The sequence below is a fragment of the Chiloscyllium plagiosum genome, chromosome 48 (assembly GCF_004010195.1).
Source record: "Chiloscyllium plagiosum isolate BGI_BamShark_2017 chromosome 48, ASM401019v2, whole genome shotgun sequence".
Classification (NCBI taxonomy): Eukaryota; Metazoa; Chordata; class Chondrichthyes; order Orectolobiformes; family Hemiscylliidae; genus Chiloscyllium; species Chiloscyllium plagiosum.
Genome location: NC_057757.1, coordinates 1,359,524 through 1,377,517, shown reverse-complemented (window position 1 = coordinate 1,377,517; position 17,994 = coordinate 1,359,524). Strand labels below are relative to the sequence as shown.

The window sequence follows — 17,994 nt, the reverse complement described above, 5'->3', positions numbered from 1 at the left end:
ATGAGGAAACTGGTGAACTCCATATTGATGCCCTGGGGTTGAAATGTTCCGAGGCGGAAGATGAGGCATTCTTCCTCCAGGCATTGGGTGGTGAGGGAGCAGCGGTGGAGGCGGCCCAGCACCTGCATGTCCTCAGCAGAATGGGAGGGGGAGTTGAAATGTTCGGCCACGGGGCAGTGGGGTTGATTGGTGTGGGTGTCCCGAAGATGTTCCCTAAAGTGCTCTGCGAGTAGGCGTCCAGTCTCTCCAATGTAGAGACGATCACATCGGGAGCAACGGAGACATTGGTGGATGTGCAGGTGAAACTATGATGGATGTGGAAGGCTCCTTTGGGGCCTTGGATGGAGGTGAGGGGGGAGGTGTGGGCGCAGGTTTTGCAGTTCCTGCAGGATTATATGTTTCAATCCCCTTAAAGAATAATACTATGTCCCCTGTTCAAAGGGAAGAAGAAATTGCAAAATTGAAAAGCAGTGATTGTGAAATTTGTCTTACACTCTAAAGTAGAATATGTAAAGTGGGTGAAGTTAAGAGTCAAGATTGGCAGACATTCAGAAATTTGGTATTTTTTAATGTTTCTTTCCATTATGCATCCCTTTGTTTTCATTTACAATGGTATTATGAGCCCAACTGATGTTATTACTGATCATTCAGATCCCAGACTGAAACCTGGTTTGATAAATGACCTAATGAGATGTTCTCTCACTGAAACACACTCAGGATTTAATAATAAAACAAAGGTTTATTGTGCAGAGGAAATTATGGTAAAATAGAATAAACCAAATTATTTACATATAACACATGTTTAAATCTTCCAAAACACACAATGAAATCATAATCCCGTTAATCCTAAAAAGCACCCCATTACAGTACTCACACCCTTCTTTATTGCCTCTATTGGGCTTAATTTAACTGCAGCATCAACTCTCAGGCCTGAGAATCTAAACACATCTTCCTGGAGATTTCATATAACTGAGCTTAAACTTTCTCAGATTCAAATAACCCTTCAGGGTTTTAATCAAACACATCTCGTCTGAATTTTTTTTACTAAACTCCTTAAATTGAGGTAACCTTTTGTTTTTAGCAATTATAGGCCATGTTCTTCCTTTTTCAGGACCAAGTGCATTTCACATGCATTTAAAAATCCTGAAAAAAAACAAAAAAAAGTATTTTTCTTCCTAAGCTATGTGTGTTTTCCGTAATCAAAAGTAAAATAACCAATCTCTTACCTTCTAAACTAAAGTTTAATGAACAGCTGTTTCCTTATTCACTCATAAAATTTTCCCAATGTAAACAAAAATAAATTATTTTCCAGGTCTTTCTCTCACACTAAAATAAATTACCATAGATATGCAGAAAATCTTTCTGCCACTCATTCAAATTCAAAAGTCTAATTCAAGAGGTGTATAAGTGATGCCTTGTGAAAATTGTGATGATATTAAATTCTCTCACCAATTGCAATGGCAATGCAATGGCTCCATTAGGATGGTGAAATTAAAGTGTAACATATTTGCATGGAAGGTTCCTATTTTAAAGATGGCCGCAAGAATTGGTCATGGAAAAATGTTGATCTGCTCAAATAAGCTGCTTAATCTTTTTTGATAGAAAGTGGAGAGAAGTGCCCAGTGTTTCTTTTTAAACAAGCTGCAATCTTGTAATAAAATCAAGATCATTTGTCAAGTATTTTCCTGTTTTCAGCAGTAGGTTTTGAACAAGATTGAAAAGCAATTTTGTTAATTAGGAAGGATATTTGGAAAGTCAGCCAAGTGCATCCAATGACATTGATTTACATTCCTCACAGATTAAATGGAAAGATATCAAGGATGAGTTTTTAACATAGCACACTGCTGAGCCACAGAACCTAGAAGTGCTGATAACTTGCGCTTTTTAGTTCTTAGAAAACATCTTTATACTGAGGCTCTGCAGGGATGATGTCATTGCCATTTGTAAATGAGCTATTTCAGAAGGCCAACTCATTGCATTTTCACCTCAAATTTGACCTCTCATTCCCTGACTTAATTATGCTGTGAGTTGTCAGGATCTGGATTTTACTACCTGAAAGTGTTATGGAAAAACATTTAATCATAACTTTCAAACGGACAATGTTGAAAAGAAAAAACTGTGGAATTATGAGAAATAACTCAAAGAGCAGGCATAACATGATAGGCCAAATGGCCTTATTCTTTGCTGTATTGTTCAAATCTCTTTTTGGGCATGTGGAGGAAGTTAATATGAATGCCAGTAGTTAGCTGTACAAGAATTGTTTATCCCAGGGACCAAATGGGAAAATCTTCTCTAAAGGTTGTTATCACATACTAAATAAATATCCTTAGCTTCTGAAGGCACTAGAATAATGCTGCATACAACATTTACTCTCAAAAATGAATAGTTTTAATGAAGGTGAAAGTATAATCAATGACAGAAAAAGCAATTACATATTACGAGTAACGTAGGTGGAAAGAGCTTGCTTTTTCTCACCATTCTTCGAAGTTAACTGGCCTGCCAAGCACTCTGAAAAAACTTCAGATGGACTTCGCAATATGAACCAGGCAGGTTGATAAAAATGTTCTGGTAAGCAACAGGAATCATGCAGGATTAAATAACTGTCTTCCAGACATAAAAAAGAAGCTGCCAGTTCATCATCATTTAAATTTATCCCATAAAATATTCATTTATAAATTGAATGTTTGAGGCACTGCCTTGGACACCTGTGCTGTATGTGTTAAACTAATCCCGTGAGTGAAGCAAATTTAATGTTTAAGCTCCATGTTTATCACAATACAAATTAGATAAGCCAATATTCATATTGGAAAATGTTTCATAATTTGTGGGCACTAGTTCCTGACAAAATAGCTTGTTGTCTGCGAGATAAGCATGGATGAAATCAATGTAGTCTTTTAGTTCCTTACTGACCCATAAACAATTCTTGTACAGTTAACCACTGGATTCATATCAATTTCCTCCACATGCCCAAAAAGAAGATTTGAACAAAACAGCATAGCATGAGGCAATTTGGCCTATCATGGCTATGCCTGTTCTTTGAAAGAAGTTATTCTTCATAATTCCACATTTTCTTTTCAACATTCACCCATATTCCCTTTGAAAGTTATGATTAAATCTTTTTCCATAATATTTTCAGGCAGTAAAATCCAAATCCTGACAACTCACAGCATAACAAAATTTTCTCACTTTCCCTCTGCTTCTTTTTGTTAATTACCTTAAATTCGATATCCTACTGGTCCTTACCCTCCTGTGTGTTGGAGAAAGTGGGAAATGCAGATGCTGGAGTCCTGTGTGTTGAAACAGTTTCACCTTCCTTATTGCATCAAACCTGTCTTGTGACTTTGAAAAAGTCTTCTACATTTTACATAATTCCAGCATATCTGGTCTCTCCAGATGTCTCTAAACTGAGATTTTAATGATTATTAAATATTTTAAAATTTCAAACCTGAACAATCTATGAACTATGGAAGCAAGCAAATTAACATTGAATTTGTTGACCTGAAGGACGGAACACTTCAGAGCGCAATTCTAACTCCTGACAGCTCACCATCATCTTCGCCAACATGGCATTCTTTATCGGGGTACCTGGCTGGTGATTTGTTTTATTCATTCATGAGATCTGTGTGTCGCTGGCTGAGCCAGCCTTTATTGCCTATCCCTACTTGCCCTGTGAAGGTGGTAATGAACTGCCTTCTTGATCAGCTTGGTGTAGGTACACACATAGAGCAGTGAAGAAGGGAGCTCCAGGATGTTGACACAGGAATGGCGACGTATTTCCAAATCAGGATGGTGAGGGGCTTGGAGGGAACTTGCAAGTGGTGGTTCCTATGTATCTGCTGCTCTTGCCCACCTAGATGGCAGTGGTCATGGATTTGGAGATTCAGTCTAAGCAGCCTTAGTGAATTTCTACAGTACATTTTGTACACACAGCCATTAATGAGCATGTGCGGTGGAGGGAATGTATGCTTGTGGATGTGGTGTCAATCAAGTGGATTGTACTGTCCTGGATGGTGACAAGCTTCTCGAATGTTGTTGAAGCTGCACTCATTCAGTTAAGTGGATAATACTGCATCATATTGCCGCCAGGTGGTTTGTAAATTGTGGACAGGCTTTGGGGAATCTGGGTCTTTTGGGGGGGGGACTAAAACTGATTTTGGGCATTGAGTTCCAAATTCAAAATCAAACTCTGTTGGCCGCTCGGCATTTTTTAATATACCGACAAATTGTATGTTTGATGCTGCACTCGATCTGATGAAGGAAGCTGTTTTTTTTAACAGCATTGTCCAAAAGAATCAGCACAAAACCAAACTAACCACAGCTGGAGAGTTCCTCAATTATACCTGCTCCCTAACCCGACTCCTAATGTGGCTTTATTCCGTTCCAGAAAACCAGTCGTTTGTAAAATCTTCTCGGCAGGTACAATGTTAGCCCTGAACATCCAATGTAATTAATTCCCAAGAGGTTTAAAATACAGAACTAGAAGCTCTAATTGTTCAGACTTGGTGGTTAAATAAAGGAAAATTCCAAAATCAGGGGCAGCACCGAGATCTTCAAAGACAAAACACAGAGCAGGGAGCAATCATTTGCGTTATCTGTGCACAGTACAAAATGATAACTTTCAATAGGAAATATGTTTTTTTTTCATATAGAGAGAGCAAAATACCTTTTCAGCACAATTAAAAAGAAAGCCTTGAAACCTCGAGTGCTTCAACAGTTCTGAATGTGACATTAGTTTGCCTCCTGGTGGAACGGAGGAGCTGACTGACAGAATCAGTTCAACCAGACTTCTGCATCCTTCTCCCTGTCCTCAGCCCATTGCCTCCATGCCCATCCCTTACATTGTGGACAAATGCTGGCTCTCACCTCCCCCACCCCCCCAGATCCTTTGCAAACATCGCGAGACTCTTCCCATTTGCTCATCATTCCCCCCCCCCCCCCAAAAAAAAGCCCACACAAACAGGCAGAGACACAACCTTGAGCAGCAAACGGGTAGCTAGCTACTGTGTGTCTGCTGCTCCTGCTGCTGGTACCTCGCCTACCTGTCGCTGTCTGCATCCTCTGTCTGTGTGTGTGTGTGTCTGTGTGTCTGCCCTCACCATCCATTCAACCACAGGTAAGTCACCTGGCTTTCCTCGGCGTGGTATTTTTATTTTGCATCTTGCCACCCAATGCATTCGGCTTTGGCGGATCCTGAGCATCCTGGTTGGTGATGTGAGTGCCTCTCTTCCCTGACTGTGAGCGGGGATGTTGGGATATTCCGCTGCAAACAGCGCGAAAGAAATGGACAGAGGGGGTTGTGCATGCATTTGAAAAGGGGTCCAAGCCGCTCCAACAGCAACATGCATTCGAAGCGGGGTGTGTGTGTGTGTGTGTGCACGGCTCCAAACATTTGCAAAGCGTCTGCAATGTAAAGGAGACAGTGAGAGGAAGCAGTCGATCCGTCTCGGTGTCCATGACTACGCCACAATAATTAAGGCGCCTGAGCTATTTGTGGGTTGTTTTTGGACTGGTGCACGAAAACTTCCGATGATTTTGATCCCATAATCTCCCTGACCCCTTGGTAGATGCAGCAGGTGATGGGAGTGAGCGCTGGATCTAACTTTGCCTAATGCCTGTCATTTTGGAGTTGGGAGCTGTACCCTCTGGGCTCTGCTCGCCTATGGGCCTCAGTACTCAAAAGGTCTGGAGCTTTAAGATATCGAGGCTGGAATGTGTGGCCCACGGTAAAACTGTCTGTTGGTTACATAATCCTTTCCGGGCCTTATCTCCTTCCAGGGCTCTCAGCATGAGTTAGGTTGAGGGTTGAGTCCTGCCACTTGCTCATCCCGATAGCAGCACTGGCAACAAGGTGGGATCAGGACCAGGGAAATGTGACCCTTTTTTGAGCAAAAATGGTCAGGCTTTTTAACCTTCAGTGAAATGTTGCAATCTCCTCACCACCAGGGACAGTTTAAAGAGGGGGAGCTCTGAATAGGGGAAGTGTTCCCCGCTAGGTATTAAACATTGGCCAGATCCTGTGGAGAGAAATGTGTCCGGTTTAGCTTAATACAACAAAGGATGTGAAGGAAGGGTCCCTTACTAAAGGGAAGGGGGGAAATTGTAAGTTAATTAAACTGCAGTAGACCAACAGACCTGGAACCGGCTCCATCAGTTAGAACATGGCTGATCTGTACCTTAACTCTATTTAGCAGCCGTTCCTCGACACTCCTACCCAACAAAAAAAACTTACTCTTGAAAGACGTATGCATCCCACCATGCACGCAGTTTTAGCATTTCAGATTTCCACTACCTTTTTCCTCATTTGTGGGACGTAGGCATTGTTGGCTGGCCAGCATCTATTGCCGATCCTTGAGAAGGTGGTAGTGAGCTGCCTACTTGTACCGCTGCAATCCATGTGCTGTAGGTTGACCCATAATACACTAGAAGAGGGAATTCCAGGATTTTGACCCAGCAACAGTGAAGGAAAGGCAATATATTTCCAAGTCAAGACGGTAAGGGGTTCAGTGGGGAACTTGCAGGGGATGGTATTCCCATGTATCTGCTGGCCTCGTCCTTCTAGATGGAAGAGGTCATGGGTTTGAAAGGTGCTGTCTGAGGAGCCTTGGTGAACTTCCGCAGTGCACCTTGTAGATAGTACTCACTGCTGCTATTGAGCGTCAGAGGAGCAAGTGGATGTCAGTCACACCTTTTCTGTGACCTCGTGATTTTGCTGCTAAACATCTGGAGTTCTGACTTTAAACATTATGTCCCCTGGTAAACAGTTTCTTCAGGAGAGAAATTACTTTCTCCAAGTCACCTTTGATGAATTCTTTAACATATCTGAGAGCTTTCTTGAGACAGTATCATATCAGGAGTGCTTAATGGTTGCTCCCACCTTTTCTTCCACACGTCAACTGCACCATCCCTCAACACAGCAACAATCCTTCATTCCTGAAGTTGGTCAACTACCAAATCCCAAATGGGCTCTTTGTTCCCATGAAGGAAGGGCCTGGATTTGTTGAATGTTCATCCTTACTCCATATTTCACTCGTCCTGAATCCAGTGGAGCACTGGAAATTATGCAATGAAGTTGGAAACAGGAGGAGGCCATTCAGATCTCGTCATGCACTACTGGTTCGTATCTTACCTCCCCACATCTTGTAACCTTTACATCTTTGCCCATCAAAATCTGTCTCAACTGCAAAGCTTTCAACTTACCTCCAGCCTTGACAGATTTTTAGAACAGTGAGTTCCAGGTTTCTGCCATTTTTCAGGCAACCTGGCATCATAACTTTAACATTTTTAAAAATGTTTAATCTGCTGTGAGCACCACTGGCTGGGTTACCATTTAATCCTCATCCCTAATTATCCTGGAGAAGATAGTGGTGAGCTGCCTTCTTGAACTATTGCCATCCTTGGCCCATCGGAACCCAACAGTGCCACTAGGGAGGAATTTGACGTAGTAATACTGAAGGAATGGCAATATATTTCCAAGTAAAGGTGGTTTGAGTTCTGGCAGGGAACTTGCTGATGTTTCCAAGCCTCTGCACCTCGTCCTTCTGAAGATTAATTCCCGGGGCTGTGTGCTACAGTCCAGAGGTGAGCTGACCAAAGTGAATGTGAGGCTGATCTTGTTGAATTGATCTTGTCCTGAAACAAAAGATCTATGTGCAATTCAACAGTTGAAGCAAATGAGTGTTTTTTCCAACATACCAGTACTTAGCTCTGTGGTATTGTGGGGAACATTTAACAATGCATGATGGGGAAAAATGTTAGTCAATTCTCGAGTTATAATTCTGTAAGTTAAAAAACTGTGAAGAGAGGTCGGAAACAGTAAACATGACACAGGCTGATTCTTAACCTTGTAACAGCTCCTTGAACATTTTGAACATTTAGGCAGATCTTAGCCTAAACAAAAGGTCCGTATAATAGAAACAGAATCATGGAATGACCCAAATGATTAATTTTGTTTTAGACTAAGGTTCAGTGTTACAGATGATGCACATTTCATGGTAATCTGTAATTGTTTAGCATATTTTAAAATATATAATGTGTTCCTTTTCTTTTGTAAAGGTGCGAAACTTGGAAGGGAAATAGGGAACGATCTGAATCCCTCCTCTTGCTAAGTTTCAGCCAAGTGCTGCAGTACTTACAATAAAGGCTGATTATTGTCAGTTCAATTGATTTTTTTTTTGAGTATTGTTGATTTCTTTTGCTCTCATAGATCCCTGCAAATTAAGTTCTGCTACGACAGCTGTCCAACCAGAACCTGCTGCAAATGCTTTTTCAATATTTTGTGCAGAAGCAGTCAGTCAGTGGCTATAGGTGAAAAGACAATCTTACTGCTGTCTATCTTTCTAACCTCCTCCAATCTCACATTGCCCTGAGAGTTCTGTGTCTCTTCAGTTCTGACTTCTTGTGTGGTGACAGGTTGTGCATTTTGCTGCTTTGGCCCTGAGCTCTGGAATTCCATCCCAAAACCTCTGAACCTTTTTCTAATTCACTGAGTAAATCTGCATCTTCGATCAAGCTGTTGGCTGCCTACTGCCATATTTCTTTGTGACTCTTGGTGCCAAATTTTGTTTGATGGAAGCATTTTGGAAAGGTTAATTAAATTATAAGTGCTCTATAAATGAAGTGTTGTTAAAGGAAAGGGAAGGGGTAATTGTGTTTTAATTAAGCACAAGCAGTCTAACAATAGAGAGGCAGTGGAAGGAGTGGAGAGTAGACATGAAGAGACAGAGCTGAATGTTGTCATTATACATGTGGAGGTCAAACCCTTGCCTTTCATGATATCACCAAGGGGAAACATGTAGATAAGGTACAATAAAATTGGGGATTCCATAGTAACAGTGTAAGGTAGATAGAGAAGTCAAGACTGGAGATGAGCTAACTATGATTGCATAGGTAAGGATTGAAACAAATGAGGACAATCCCACTAAATTGGAAAACAGAGAGGCATTGGCTGACCAGGTCAGAGCTCACCCCCATTCACCATTGTCATACTTGCAGAGGATGTCATTTGCAGCTAAAAGAGAGGAGGGTGCTGGCAGAATCACAGAATTGTTACGGTGGAGGAGAAAGCCATTCAGCTCATCGTGTCCAAGTGTGTGTCATGACTTAGTGCCACTCTCTTGTCTTTTCCCCTGAACATCATATCTATTTGAATAATTATGCAATGCACTCTGGAATGCTTCCACTGAACTTTCAGCAGTGCATTCCAGTTGTCATGATAGGACCAAAAATGAGGTAAGTACCTAATATGGAGTGGTGGGGGTGGGAGAACTAGGCTATTTAGGAGCAGACTGGGAGATTGGGGAGGAGGAGGGAGGAATCAGGGATAGATCTCATAGATGAAAGGTGCTCAGAGAGAGAGAGCTTGAGGGTAATAGTGGAGAAACTACAGAATAAGATGGGATGTGTCTGAGAGCAGTGGGGGAAAGGTAAGAGATTGACTTTATTTGGAGGAGGGGAGCTTGCACTGATCTGTCAGCACCTTGTGTATACAGTACTTCAGTTTTGTCAGAAGTTGGAATTATTCATCTTAAAGTAGAGAAAGGAGTTAGGAGTTTTGAAAAAAAAACCCAAGGGTTTTAATAAACTAAATATGGAGAAGCTGTTTCTATTCACAAGAGGTTTGATAATTAGAGGATATAGATTAAGAAAAAAAATCAGAGTAGGAGATGATTTTTTTAACAGCAAACTTGAAGTGCACTGCCTGGAAGTATAGTGGAAGCAATTTCAAAAGTAACTTTCGAATGTGCAAAGGGGATGCTATAAATGCTTGAAAAGGAAAGACTACAGACTGTGGGGAAGAAGAGAAGGCTAAGAAGCTAAGCAAAAAGAGTCAATGCAGGAACAAGGGGCCAAATTGCCTCCTCCTATGCTGAGTGATTTTACATCAATGTACATTTATTTTAACTGCTATATCAAGTACATGCACAAACCATATTGAATATCTTTATACAAACTGCACATAGATATTACCTTACCTTTGCATTAGTGTCAAAATTATTCATAAATTCAAATATTAGATATAATTGAAACAGGATGCATATTTCAGACATGAATATATTACACTACATCCATCTTCTAGCAATAAATATAACTATGACATAACAACTTGAGATTTTATAGCATCTTAACATAAAACCTCTGAAGGTCCTCTGATGCCTTTAGCCATCTCAGCCTTAATTCTAGAATTCCTTCTTCACCTCCCTCCTTTAAGATGTTCCTTAAACTTACCTCATGGTCCAAACTTCTGATCTTCGGCCCTAATATCTCCTTATTCGGCTCGGAGTCCGTTTCTGATTAATCTACCACGAAACCCCTTGGGATATTTCAGTACCAAAGTGGCGCTCTATAAATGCAAATTGTAGTTTGTATGAGGTTATTCACAATGCTGGGGCAACAAGAGAAACTCCTTTTTTATTACATTATTTAACAGCAAATGTGACACTCCTGGGGGGGATTCATCAACCCATGTCATATTCCTTTTGGACTTGTCAGTTTGAACATAGCTGTCAAAAATCTGAAGAAGGTTCCAGAAGATTACAGAAGCATTCAACAGATCTTAAATATAAAATTAGATGTCATATTTTGTACCAAATGGCAAAATGTTTCCCCTAAACTCAGTTTCCTATGAATGGGATGTGTAAATCCTCTTGTTATTAATAGATAAATCTCTCTTTCGCATGGAAGATTCTGTTACTAAAAATATAATTACATTGCATCACTTAATGCAGTAATGCCACATTGACCTAGCCCTTGACAGGAGAATTAAAGGAGTGAGTTCATTGACTTGTGTGAACAAACTGAGTAAACAGTCCTATTCCATTGGGTTTCCAGTCCACTTTCAGCCCATATTCAGATTTGAAAGAAATAGCCAACAGGATAGCCAGGCAGAGAGGCAGGTATCATCTGACATGGTTGGACAGAAATAGAGATTACAGCCCAAAAGGGGGAAGTCAGAGCGAGAGAGGCACAGATAGGGAACCTGAAATGGACAGGGACCAAAATAGGGACAGTCAGACAGAAATAAAGATTGCAAATCCAAAAAGAGAGTCCCAGTCCGGAAAACTGATATTCATAGAGAGACAGTCAAACAAAAATAGCGCGGTAAGCTAGCAAAACAGAAGGAGGGAGTTACAGACTCAGAGAAACAGGAAAACTAGCTGGAAATAACAGTTCAAAGAGGAGGAACGGACAGAACTAAAATGTGCGGGTACAATTAAAGGCAAAAGGGTCAGTGTGGCTCAATCCTGACAGCAGAAGCCTTTGTTTTACTCCCGGTCCAGATGGTCCCCTTCTGTCTCCACACACACTGGGAGAGATCGACCGTTGTTGTCTGCTTCCCAAATCCTCCCTTTATTTAATTCCTCCTGTGTTGTTCAGTTTTACTGTCAATTTGTGGGAGTTTACAGACATTGTAGCAAAAGTAAGAGTCACTCCGATAAAAGAAAAATCTGAAGCCACCCGGCTGGCAGCAAAGCATTCCCACCTACACAGATGAAGAGCACTGGGAGGGAATCCAGTTCTTGTGAAACCCCAGTTGGATGCTGATCTGTGTAAATGTAGCCCAGCCATTTGCAGCTGCTGTTTCTGTGAACACTGGCTCTGAAGTCTCCAGGGTGTCGATAACAGGACACATGGAATCCTTGCGGAAATGCCACCGGAAAACAGCCCCAGCTTACAGAAAGGCACAAGGAACTTTTGTTACCCCTCCCCCAGGGTATAATTAGACCGAAAGCTCGCCCAAAGTTCACAGGCAGGTCTGACCTGACAAGAGTGTTTGGATCTTGGAAATGCCTGTCATTTCATTCTCGCACTGGGGTGCACTCTTGGTTTGTACTTTCTCTCTTTTCGTGAACTGCCAGTCAGTCCGTTATAGATGAAGGCATTTACAAATGCAGCAGCTCTGAAAAACAAAGAACTTACATTTCTGTGGCACCCTATCACCACCACAGGAGAGCACAGAGTGCTCCGCTGTCAATGGAATAGCTTTTTGAAAGGTCCAAGTGGTTAAGGTTCACACAGCGCGGAGCAAACTGCGATAGTTGCCTGATAGTCTATTTGTTCACTGATGAAAAAAGAGGTTCGTGCTGGGAACTTGAGCAGGTCTGGCACCACCCGAGGACAGAAAAATGGTTAATATTGTAAATCCAATGTGACTCTGCAGCACATTCTGTTTTATTTCAGAGTTTCAGCATCCACAGTCTTTTGCTTTACATTTTTCAGTGATTTAAGTGAAGGCATGGAAGACAGCACGGGACAGCACGGAGAACATTTTCTTTTCAATAGTGCCAGCGGCGTATTCACTTCCACACAGGAACATCTGTGCTGGGAATAGTGCTGTGGCAGAGGCCTCTGTAGAAAGCCTCATTAAAAAGATAGCACTGCAGCACTCCCATGGTACTGATCGTCCACCAGTGAGGGCTCCCTCGGGACTGATCCTCTGTCAGTGAGGGCTCCCTCGGGACTGATCCTCCACTAGTGAGGGCTCCCTCGGGACTGATCCTCTGTCAGTGAGGGGTCCCTCGGGACTCATCCTCTGTCAGTGTGGGCCCGCTCGGGGCTTGTCAGTGAGGGCTCCCTCGGGACTGATCCTCTGTCAGTGAGGGCTCCCTCGGGACTGATCCTCTGTCAGTGAGGGCTCCCTCGGGACTGATCCTCTGTCAGTGAGGGCTCCCTCGGGACTGATCCTCTGTCAGTGAGGGCTCCCTCGGGACTGATCCTCTGTCAGTGAGGGCTCCCTCGGGACTGATCCTCTGTCAGTGAGGGCTCCCTCGGGACTGATCCTCTGTCAGTGAGGGCTCCCTCGGGACTGATCCTCTGTCAGTGAGGGCTCCCTCGGGACTGATCCTCTGTCAGTGAGGGCTCCCTCGGGACTGATCCTCTGTCAGTGAGGGCTCCCTCGGGACTGATCCTCTGTCAGTGAGGGCTCCCTCGGGACTGATCCTCTGTCAGTGAGGGCTCCCTCGGGACTGATCCTCTGTCAGTGAGGGCTCCCTCGGGACTGATCCTCTGTCAGTGAGGGCTCCCTCGGGACTGATCCTCTGTCAGTGAGGGCTCCCTCGGGACTGATCCTCTGTCAGTGAGGGCTCCCTCGGGACTGATCCTCTGTCAGTGAGGGCTCCCTCGGGACTGATCCTCTGTCAGTGAGGGCTCCCTCGGGACTGATCCTCTGTCAGTGAGGGCTCCCTCGGGACTGATCCTCTGTCAGTGAGGGCTCCCTCGGGACTGATCCTCTGTCAGTGAGGGCTCCCTCGGGACTGATCCTCTGTCAGTGAGGGCTCCCTCGGGACTGATCCTCTGTCAGTGAGGGCTCCCTCGGGACTGATCCTCTGTCAGTGAGGGCTCCCTCGGGACTGATCCTCTGTCAGTGAGGGCTCCCTCGGGACTGATCCTCTGTCAGTGAGGGCTCCCTCGGGACTGATCCTCTGTCAGTGAGGGCTCCCTCGGGACTGATCCTCTGTCAGTGAGGGCTCCCTCGGGACTGATCCTCTGTCAGTGAGGGCTCCCTCGGGACTGATCCTCTGTCAGTGAGGGCTCCCTCGGGACTGATCCTCTGTCAGTGAGGGCTCCCTCGGGACTGATCCTCTGTCAGTGAGGGCTCCCTCGGGACTGATCCTCTGTCAGTGAGGGCTCCCTCGGGACTGATCCTCTGTCAGTGAGGGCTCCCTCGGGACTGATCCTCTGTCAGTGAGGGCTCCCTCGGGACTGATCCTCTGTCAGTGAGGGCTCCCTCGGGACTGATCCTCTGTCAGTGAGGGCTCCCTCGGGACTGATCCTCTGTCAGTGAGGGCTCCCTCGGGACTGATCCTCTGTCAGTGAGGGCTCCCTCGGGACTGATCCTCTGTCAGTGAGGGCTCCCTCGGGACTGATCCTCTGTCAGTGAGGGCTCCCTCGGGACTGATCCTCTGTCAGTGAGGGCTCCCTCGGGACTGATCCTCTGTCAGTGAGGGCTCCCTCGGGACTGATCCTCTGTCAGTGAGGGCTCCCTCGGGACTGATCCTCTGTCAGTGAGGGCTCCCTCGGGACTGATCCTCTGTCAGTGAGGGCTCCCTCGGGACTGATCCTCTGTCAGTGAGGGCTCCCTCGGGACTGATCCTCTGTCAGTGAGGGCTCCCTCGGGACTGATCCTCTGTCAGTGAGGGCTCCCTCGGGACTGATCCTCTGTCAGTGAGGGCTCCCTCGGGACTGATCCTCTGTCAGTGAGGGCTCCCTCGGGACTGATCCTCTGTCAGTGAGGGCTCCCTCGGGACTGATCCTCTGTCAGTGAGGGCTCCCTCGGGACTGATCCTCTGTCAGTGAGGGCTCCCTCGGGACTGATCCTCTGTCAGTGAGGGCTCCCTCGGGACTGATCCTCTGTCAGTGAGGGCTCCCTCGGGACTGATCCTCTGTCAGTGAGGGCTCCCTCGGGACTGATCCTCTGTCAGTGAGGGCTCCCTCGGGACTGATCCTCTGTCAGTGAGGGCTCCCTCGGGACTGATCCTCTGTCAGTGAGGGCTCCCTCGGGACTGATCCTCTGTCAGTGAGGGCTCCCTCGGGACTGATCCTCTGTCAGTGAGGGCTCCCTCGGGACTGATCCTCTGTCAGTGAGGGCTCCCTCGGGACTGATCCTCTGTCAGTGAGGGCTCCCTCGGGACTGATCCTCTGTCAGTGAGGGCTCCCTCGGGACTGATCCTCTGTCAGTGAGGGCTCCCTCGGGACTGATCCTCTGTCAGTGAGGGCTCCCTCGGGACTGATCCTCTGTCAGTGAGGGCTCCCTCGGGACTGATCCTCTGTCAGTGAGGGCTCCCTCGGGACTGATCCTCTGTCAGTGAGGGCTCCCTCGGGACTGATCCTCTGTCAGTGAGGGCTCCCTCGGGACTGATCCTCTGTCAGTGAGGGCTCCCTCGGGACTGATCCTCTGTCAGTGAGGGCTCCCTCGGGACTGATCCTCTGTCAGTGAGGGCTCCCTCGGGACTGATCCTCTGTCAGTGAGGGCTCCCTCGGGACTGATCCTCTGTCAGTGAGGGCTCCCTCGGGACTGATCCTCTGTCAGTGAGGGCTCCCTCGGGACTGATCCTCTGTCAGTGAGGGCTCCCTCGGGACTGATCCTCTGTCAGTGAGGGCTCCCTCGGGACTGATCCTCTGTCAGTGAGGGCTCCCTCGGGACTGATCCTCTGTCAGTGAGGGCTCCCTCGGGACTGATCCTCTGTCAGTGAGGGCTCCCTCGGGACTGATCCTCTGTCAGTGAGGGCTCCCTCGGGACTGATCCTCTGTCAGTGAGGGCTCCCTCGGGACTGATCCTCTGTCAGTGAGGGCTCCCTCGGGACTGATCCTCTGTCAGTGAGGGCTCCCTCGGGACTGATCCTCTGTCAGTGAGGGCTCCCTCGGGACTGATCCTCTGTCAGTGAGGGCTCCCTCGGGACTGATCCTCCACCAGTGAGGGCTCCTTCGGGACTGATCCTCCACCAGTGAGGGCTCCCTCGGGACTGATCCTCCACCAGTGAGGGCTCCTTCGGGACTGATCCTCTGTCAGTGAGGGCTCCCTCGGGACTGATCCTCCACCAGTGAGGGCTCCCTCGGGACTGATCCTCCGACAGTGAGGGCTCCCTCAGGACTGATCCTCCGACAGTGAGGGCTCCATCGGGACTAATCCTCCACCAGCGAGGGCTCCCTCGGGACTGATCCTCTGACAGTGAGGGCTCCCTCGGGGCTGATCCTCCGACAGTGAGGGCTCCCTCAGGACTGATCCTCCGACAGTGAGGGCTCGATCGGGACTGATCCTCTGTCAGTGAGGGCTCCCTCGGGACTGATCCTCCGACAGTGAGGGCTCCCTCGGGACTGATCCTCTGACAGTGAGGGCTCCCTCGGTACTGATCCTCCACCAGTGAGGGCTCCCTCGGGACAGATCCTGCACCAGTGAGGGCTCCCTCGGGACTGATCCTCCGTCAGTGAGGGCTCCCTGGGGACTGATCCTCTGTCAGTGAGGGCTCCCTCGGGACTGATCCTCCGTCAGTGACGGCTCCCTCGGGACTGATCCTCCACCAGTGAGGGCTTCTTCGGGACTGATCCTCTGTCAGTGACGGCTCCCTCGGGACTGATCCTCCACTAGTGAGGGCTCCCTCGGGACTGATCCTCTGTCAGTGTGGGCTCCCTCGGCACTGATTCCCGTCAGTGAGGGCTCCCTCGGGACTGATCCTCTGTCAGTGAGGGCTCCCTCGGGACTGATCCTCCACCAGTGAGGGCTCCCTCGGGACTGATCCTCTGTCAGTGACGACTCCCTCGGGACTGATCCTCCACTAGTGAGGGCTCCCTCGGGACTGATCCTCCACCAGTGAGGGCTCCCTCGGGACTGATCCTCCACCAGTGAGTGCTCCCTCGGGACTGATCCTCTGTCAGTGAGGGCTCCCTCGGGATTGATCCTCCACCAGTGAGGGCTCCCTCGGGACTGATCCTCTGTCAGTGAGGGCTCCCTCGGGACTGAACCTCTGTCAGTGAGGGCTCCCTCGGGACTGATCCTCCACCAGTGAGGGCTCCCTCGGGACTGATCCTGCAGCAGTGCGGGCTCCCTCGGGACTGATCCTCTGTCAGTGAGGTCTCCCTCCGGACTGATCCTCCACCAGTTAGGGCTCCCTCGGGACTGATCCTCTGTCAGTGAGGGCTCCCTCGGGACTCATCCTCTGACAGTGTGGGCCCCCTCGGGACTGATCCTCCACTAGTGAGGGCCCCCTCGGGACTGATCCTCCACCAGTGAGTTCTCCCTCGGGACTGATCCTCCACCAGTGAGGGCTCCCTCGGGACCGATCCTCCACCAGTGAGGGCTCCCTCGGGACTGATCCTCCACCAGTGAGGGCTCCCTCGGGACTGATCCTCTGTTAGTGACGGCTCCCTCGGGACTGATCCTCCGTCAGTGAGGGCTCCCTCGGGAGTGATCCTCCAGCAGTGAGCGCACCCTCGGGACTGATCCTCTGTCAGTGACGGCTCCCTTGGGACTGATCCTCCACCAGTGAGGGCTCCCTCGGGACTGATCCTCTGTCAGTGAGGGCTCCCTCGGGACTGATCCTCCACCAGTGAGGGCTCCCTCGGGACTAATCCTCCACCAGTGAGGGCTCCCTCAGGACTGATCCTCCACAAGTGAGTGCTCCCTCGGGACTGATCCTCTGTCAGTGAGGGCTCCCTCGGGACTGATCCTCCACCAGTGAGGGCTCCCTCGGGACTGATCCTCTGTCAATGAGGGCTCCCTCGGGACTGATCCTCCGTCAGCGAGGGCTCCCTCGGGACTGATCCTCTGTCATTGAGGGCTCCCTCGGGACTCATCCTCTATCAGTGAGGGCTCCCTCGGGACTGATCCTCCACCAGTGAGGGCTCCCTCGGGACTGATCCTCCACCAGTGAGGGCTCCCTCGGGACTGATCCTCCACCAGTGAGGGCTCCCTCGGGACTAATCCTCCACCAGTGAGGGCTCCCTCGGGACTAATCCTCCACCAGTGAGGGCTCCCTCGGGACTAATCCTCCACCAGTGAGGGCTCCCTCGGGACTAATCCTCCACCAGTGAGGGCTCCCTCGGGACTAATCCTCCACCAGTGAGGGCTCCCTCGGGACTAATCCTCCACCAGTGAGGGCTCCCTCGGGACTAATCCTCCACCAGTGAGGGCTCCCTCGGGACTAATCCTCCACCAGTGAGGGCTCCCTCGGGACTAATCCTCCACCAGTGAGGGCTCCCTCGGGACTAATCCTCCACCAGTGAGGGCTCCCTCGGGACTAATCCTCCACCAGTGAGGGCTCCCTCGGGACTAATCCTCCACCAGTGAGGGCTCCCTCGGGACTAATCCTCCACCAGTGAGGGCTCCCTCGGGACTAATCCTCCACCAGTGAGGGCTCCCTCGGGACTAATCCTCCACCAGTGAGGGCTCCCTCGGGACTAATCCTCCACCAGTGAGGGCTCCCTCGGGACTAATCCTCCACCAGTGAGGGCTCCCTCGGGACTAATCCTCCACCAGTGAGGGCTCCCTCGGGACTAATCCTC

General features: G+C 48.1%; 2 protein-coding genes across 3 annotated transcripts in view; one reads left to right on the top strand and one right to left on the bottom strand.

Moving 5' to 3' along the window:
* Positions 1-17,994, bottom strand: part of LOC122544297 (mucin-3A-like) — a 141,580-nt gene that overhangs the window by 98,312 nt on the left and 25,274 nt on the right. The window contains exon 2 of the mRNA XM_043683397.1: positions 10,225-10,339. The gene's annotated coding sequence lies outside the window, so the exon portion shown is untranslated. The remainder of the gene's footprint in view (positions 1-10,224; positions 10,340-17,994) is intronic.
* The window catches only part of ache (acetylcholinesterase), a 63,764-nt gene continuing 50,714 nt past the window's right edge, over positions 4,945-17,994 (top strand). For both annotated transcript variants that reach the window (XM_043683427.1, XM_043683432.1), the window contains exon 1: positions 4,945-5,113. The gene's annotated coding sequence lies outside the window, so the exon portion shown is untranslated. The remainder of the gene's footprint in view (positions 5,114-17,994) is intronic.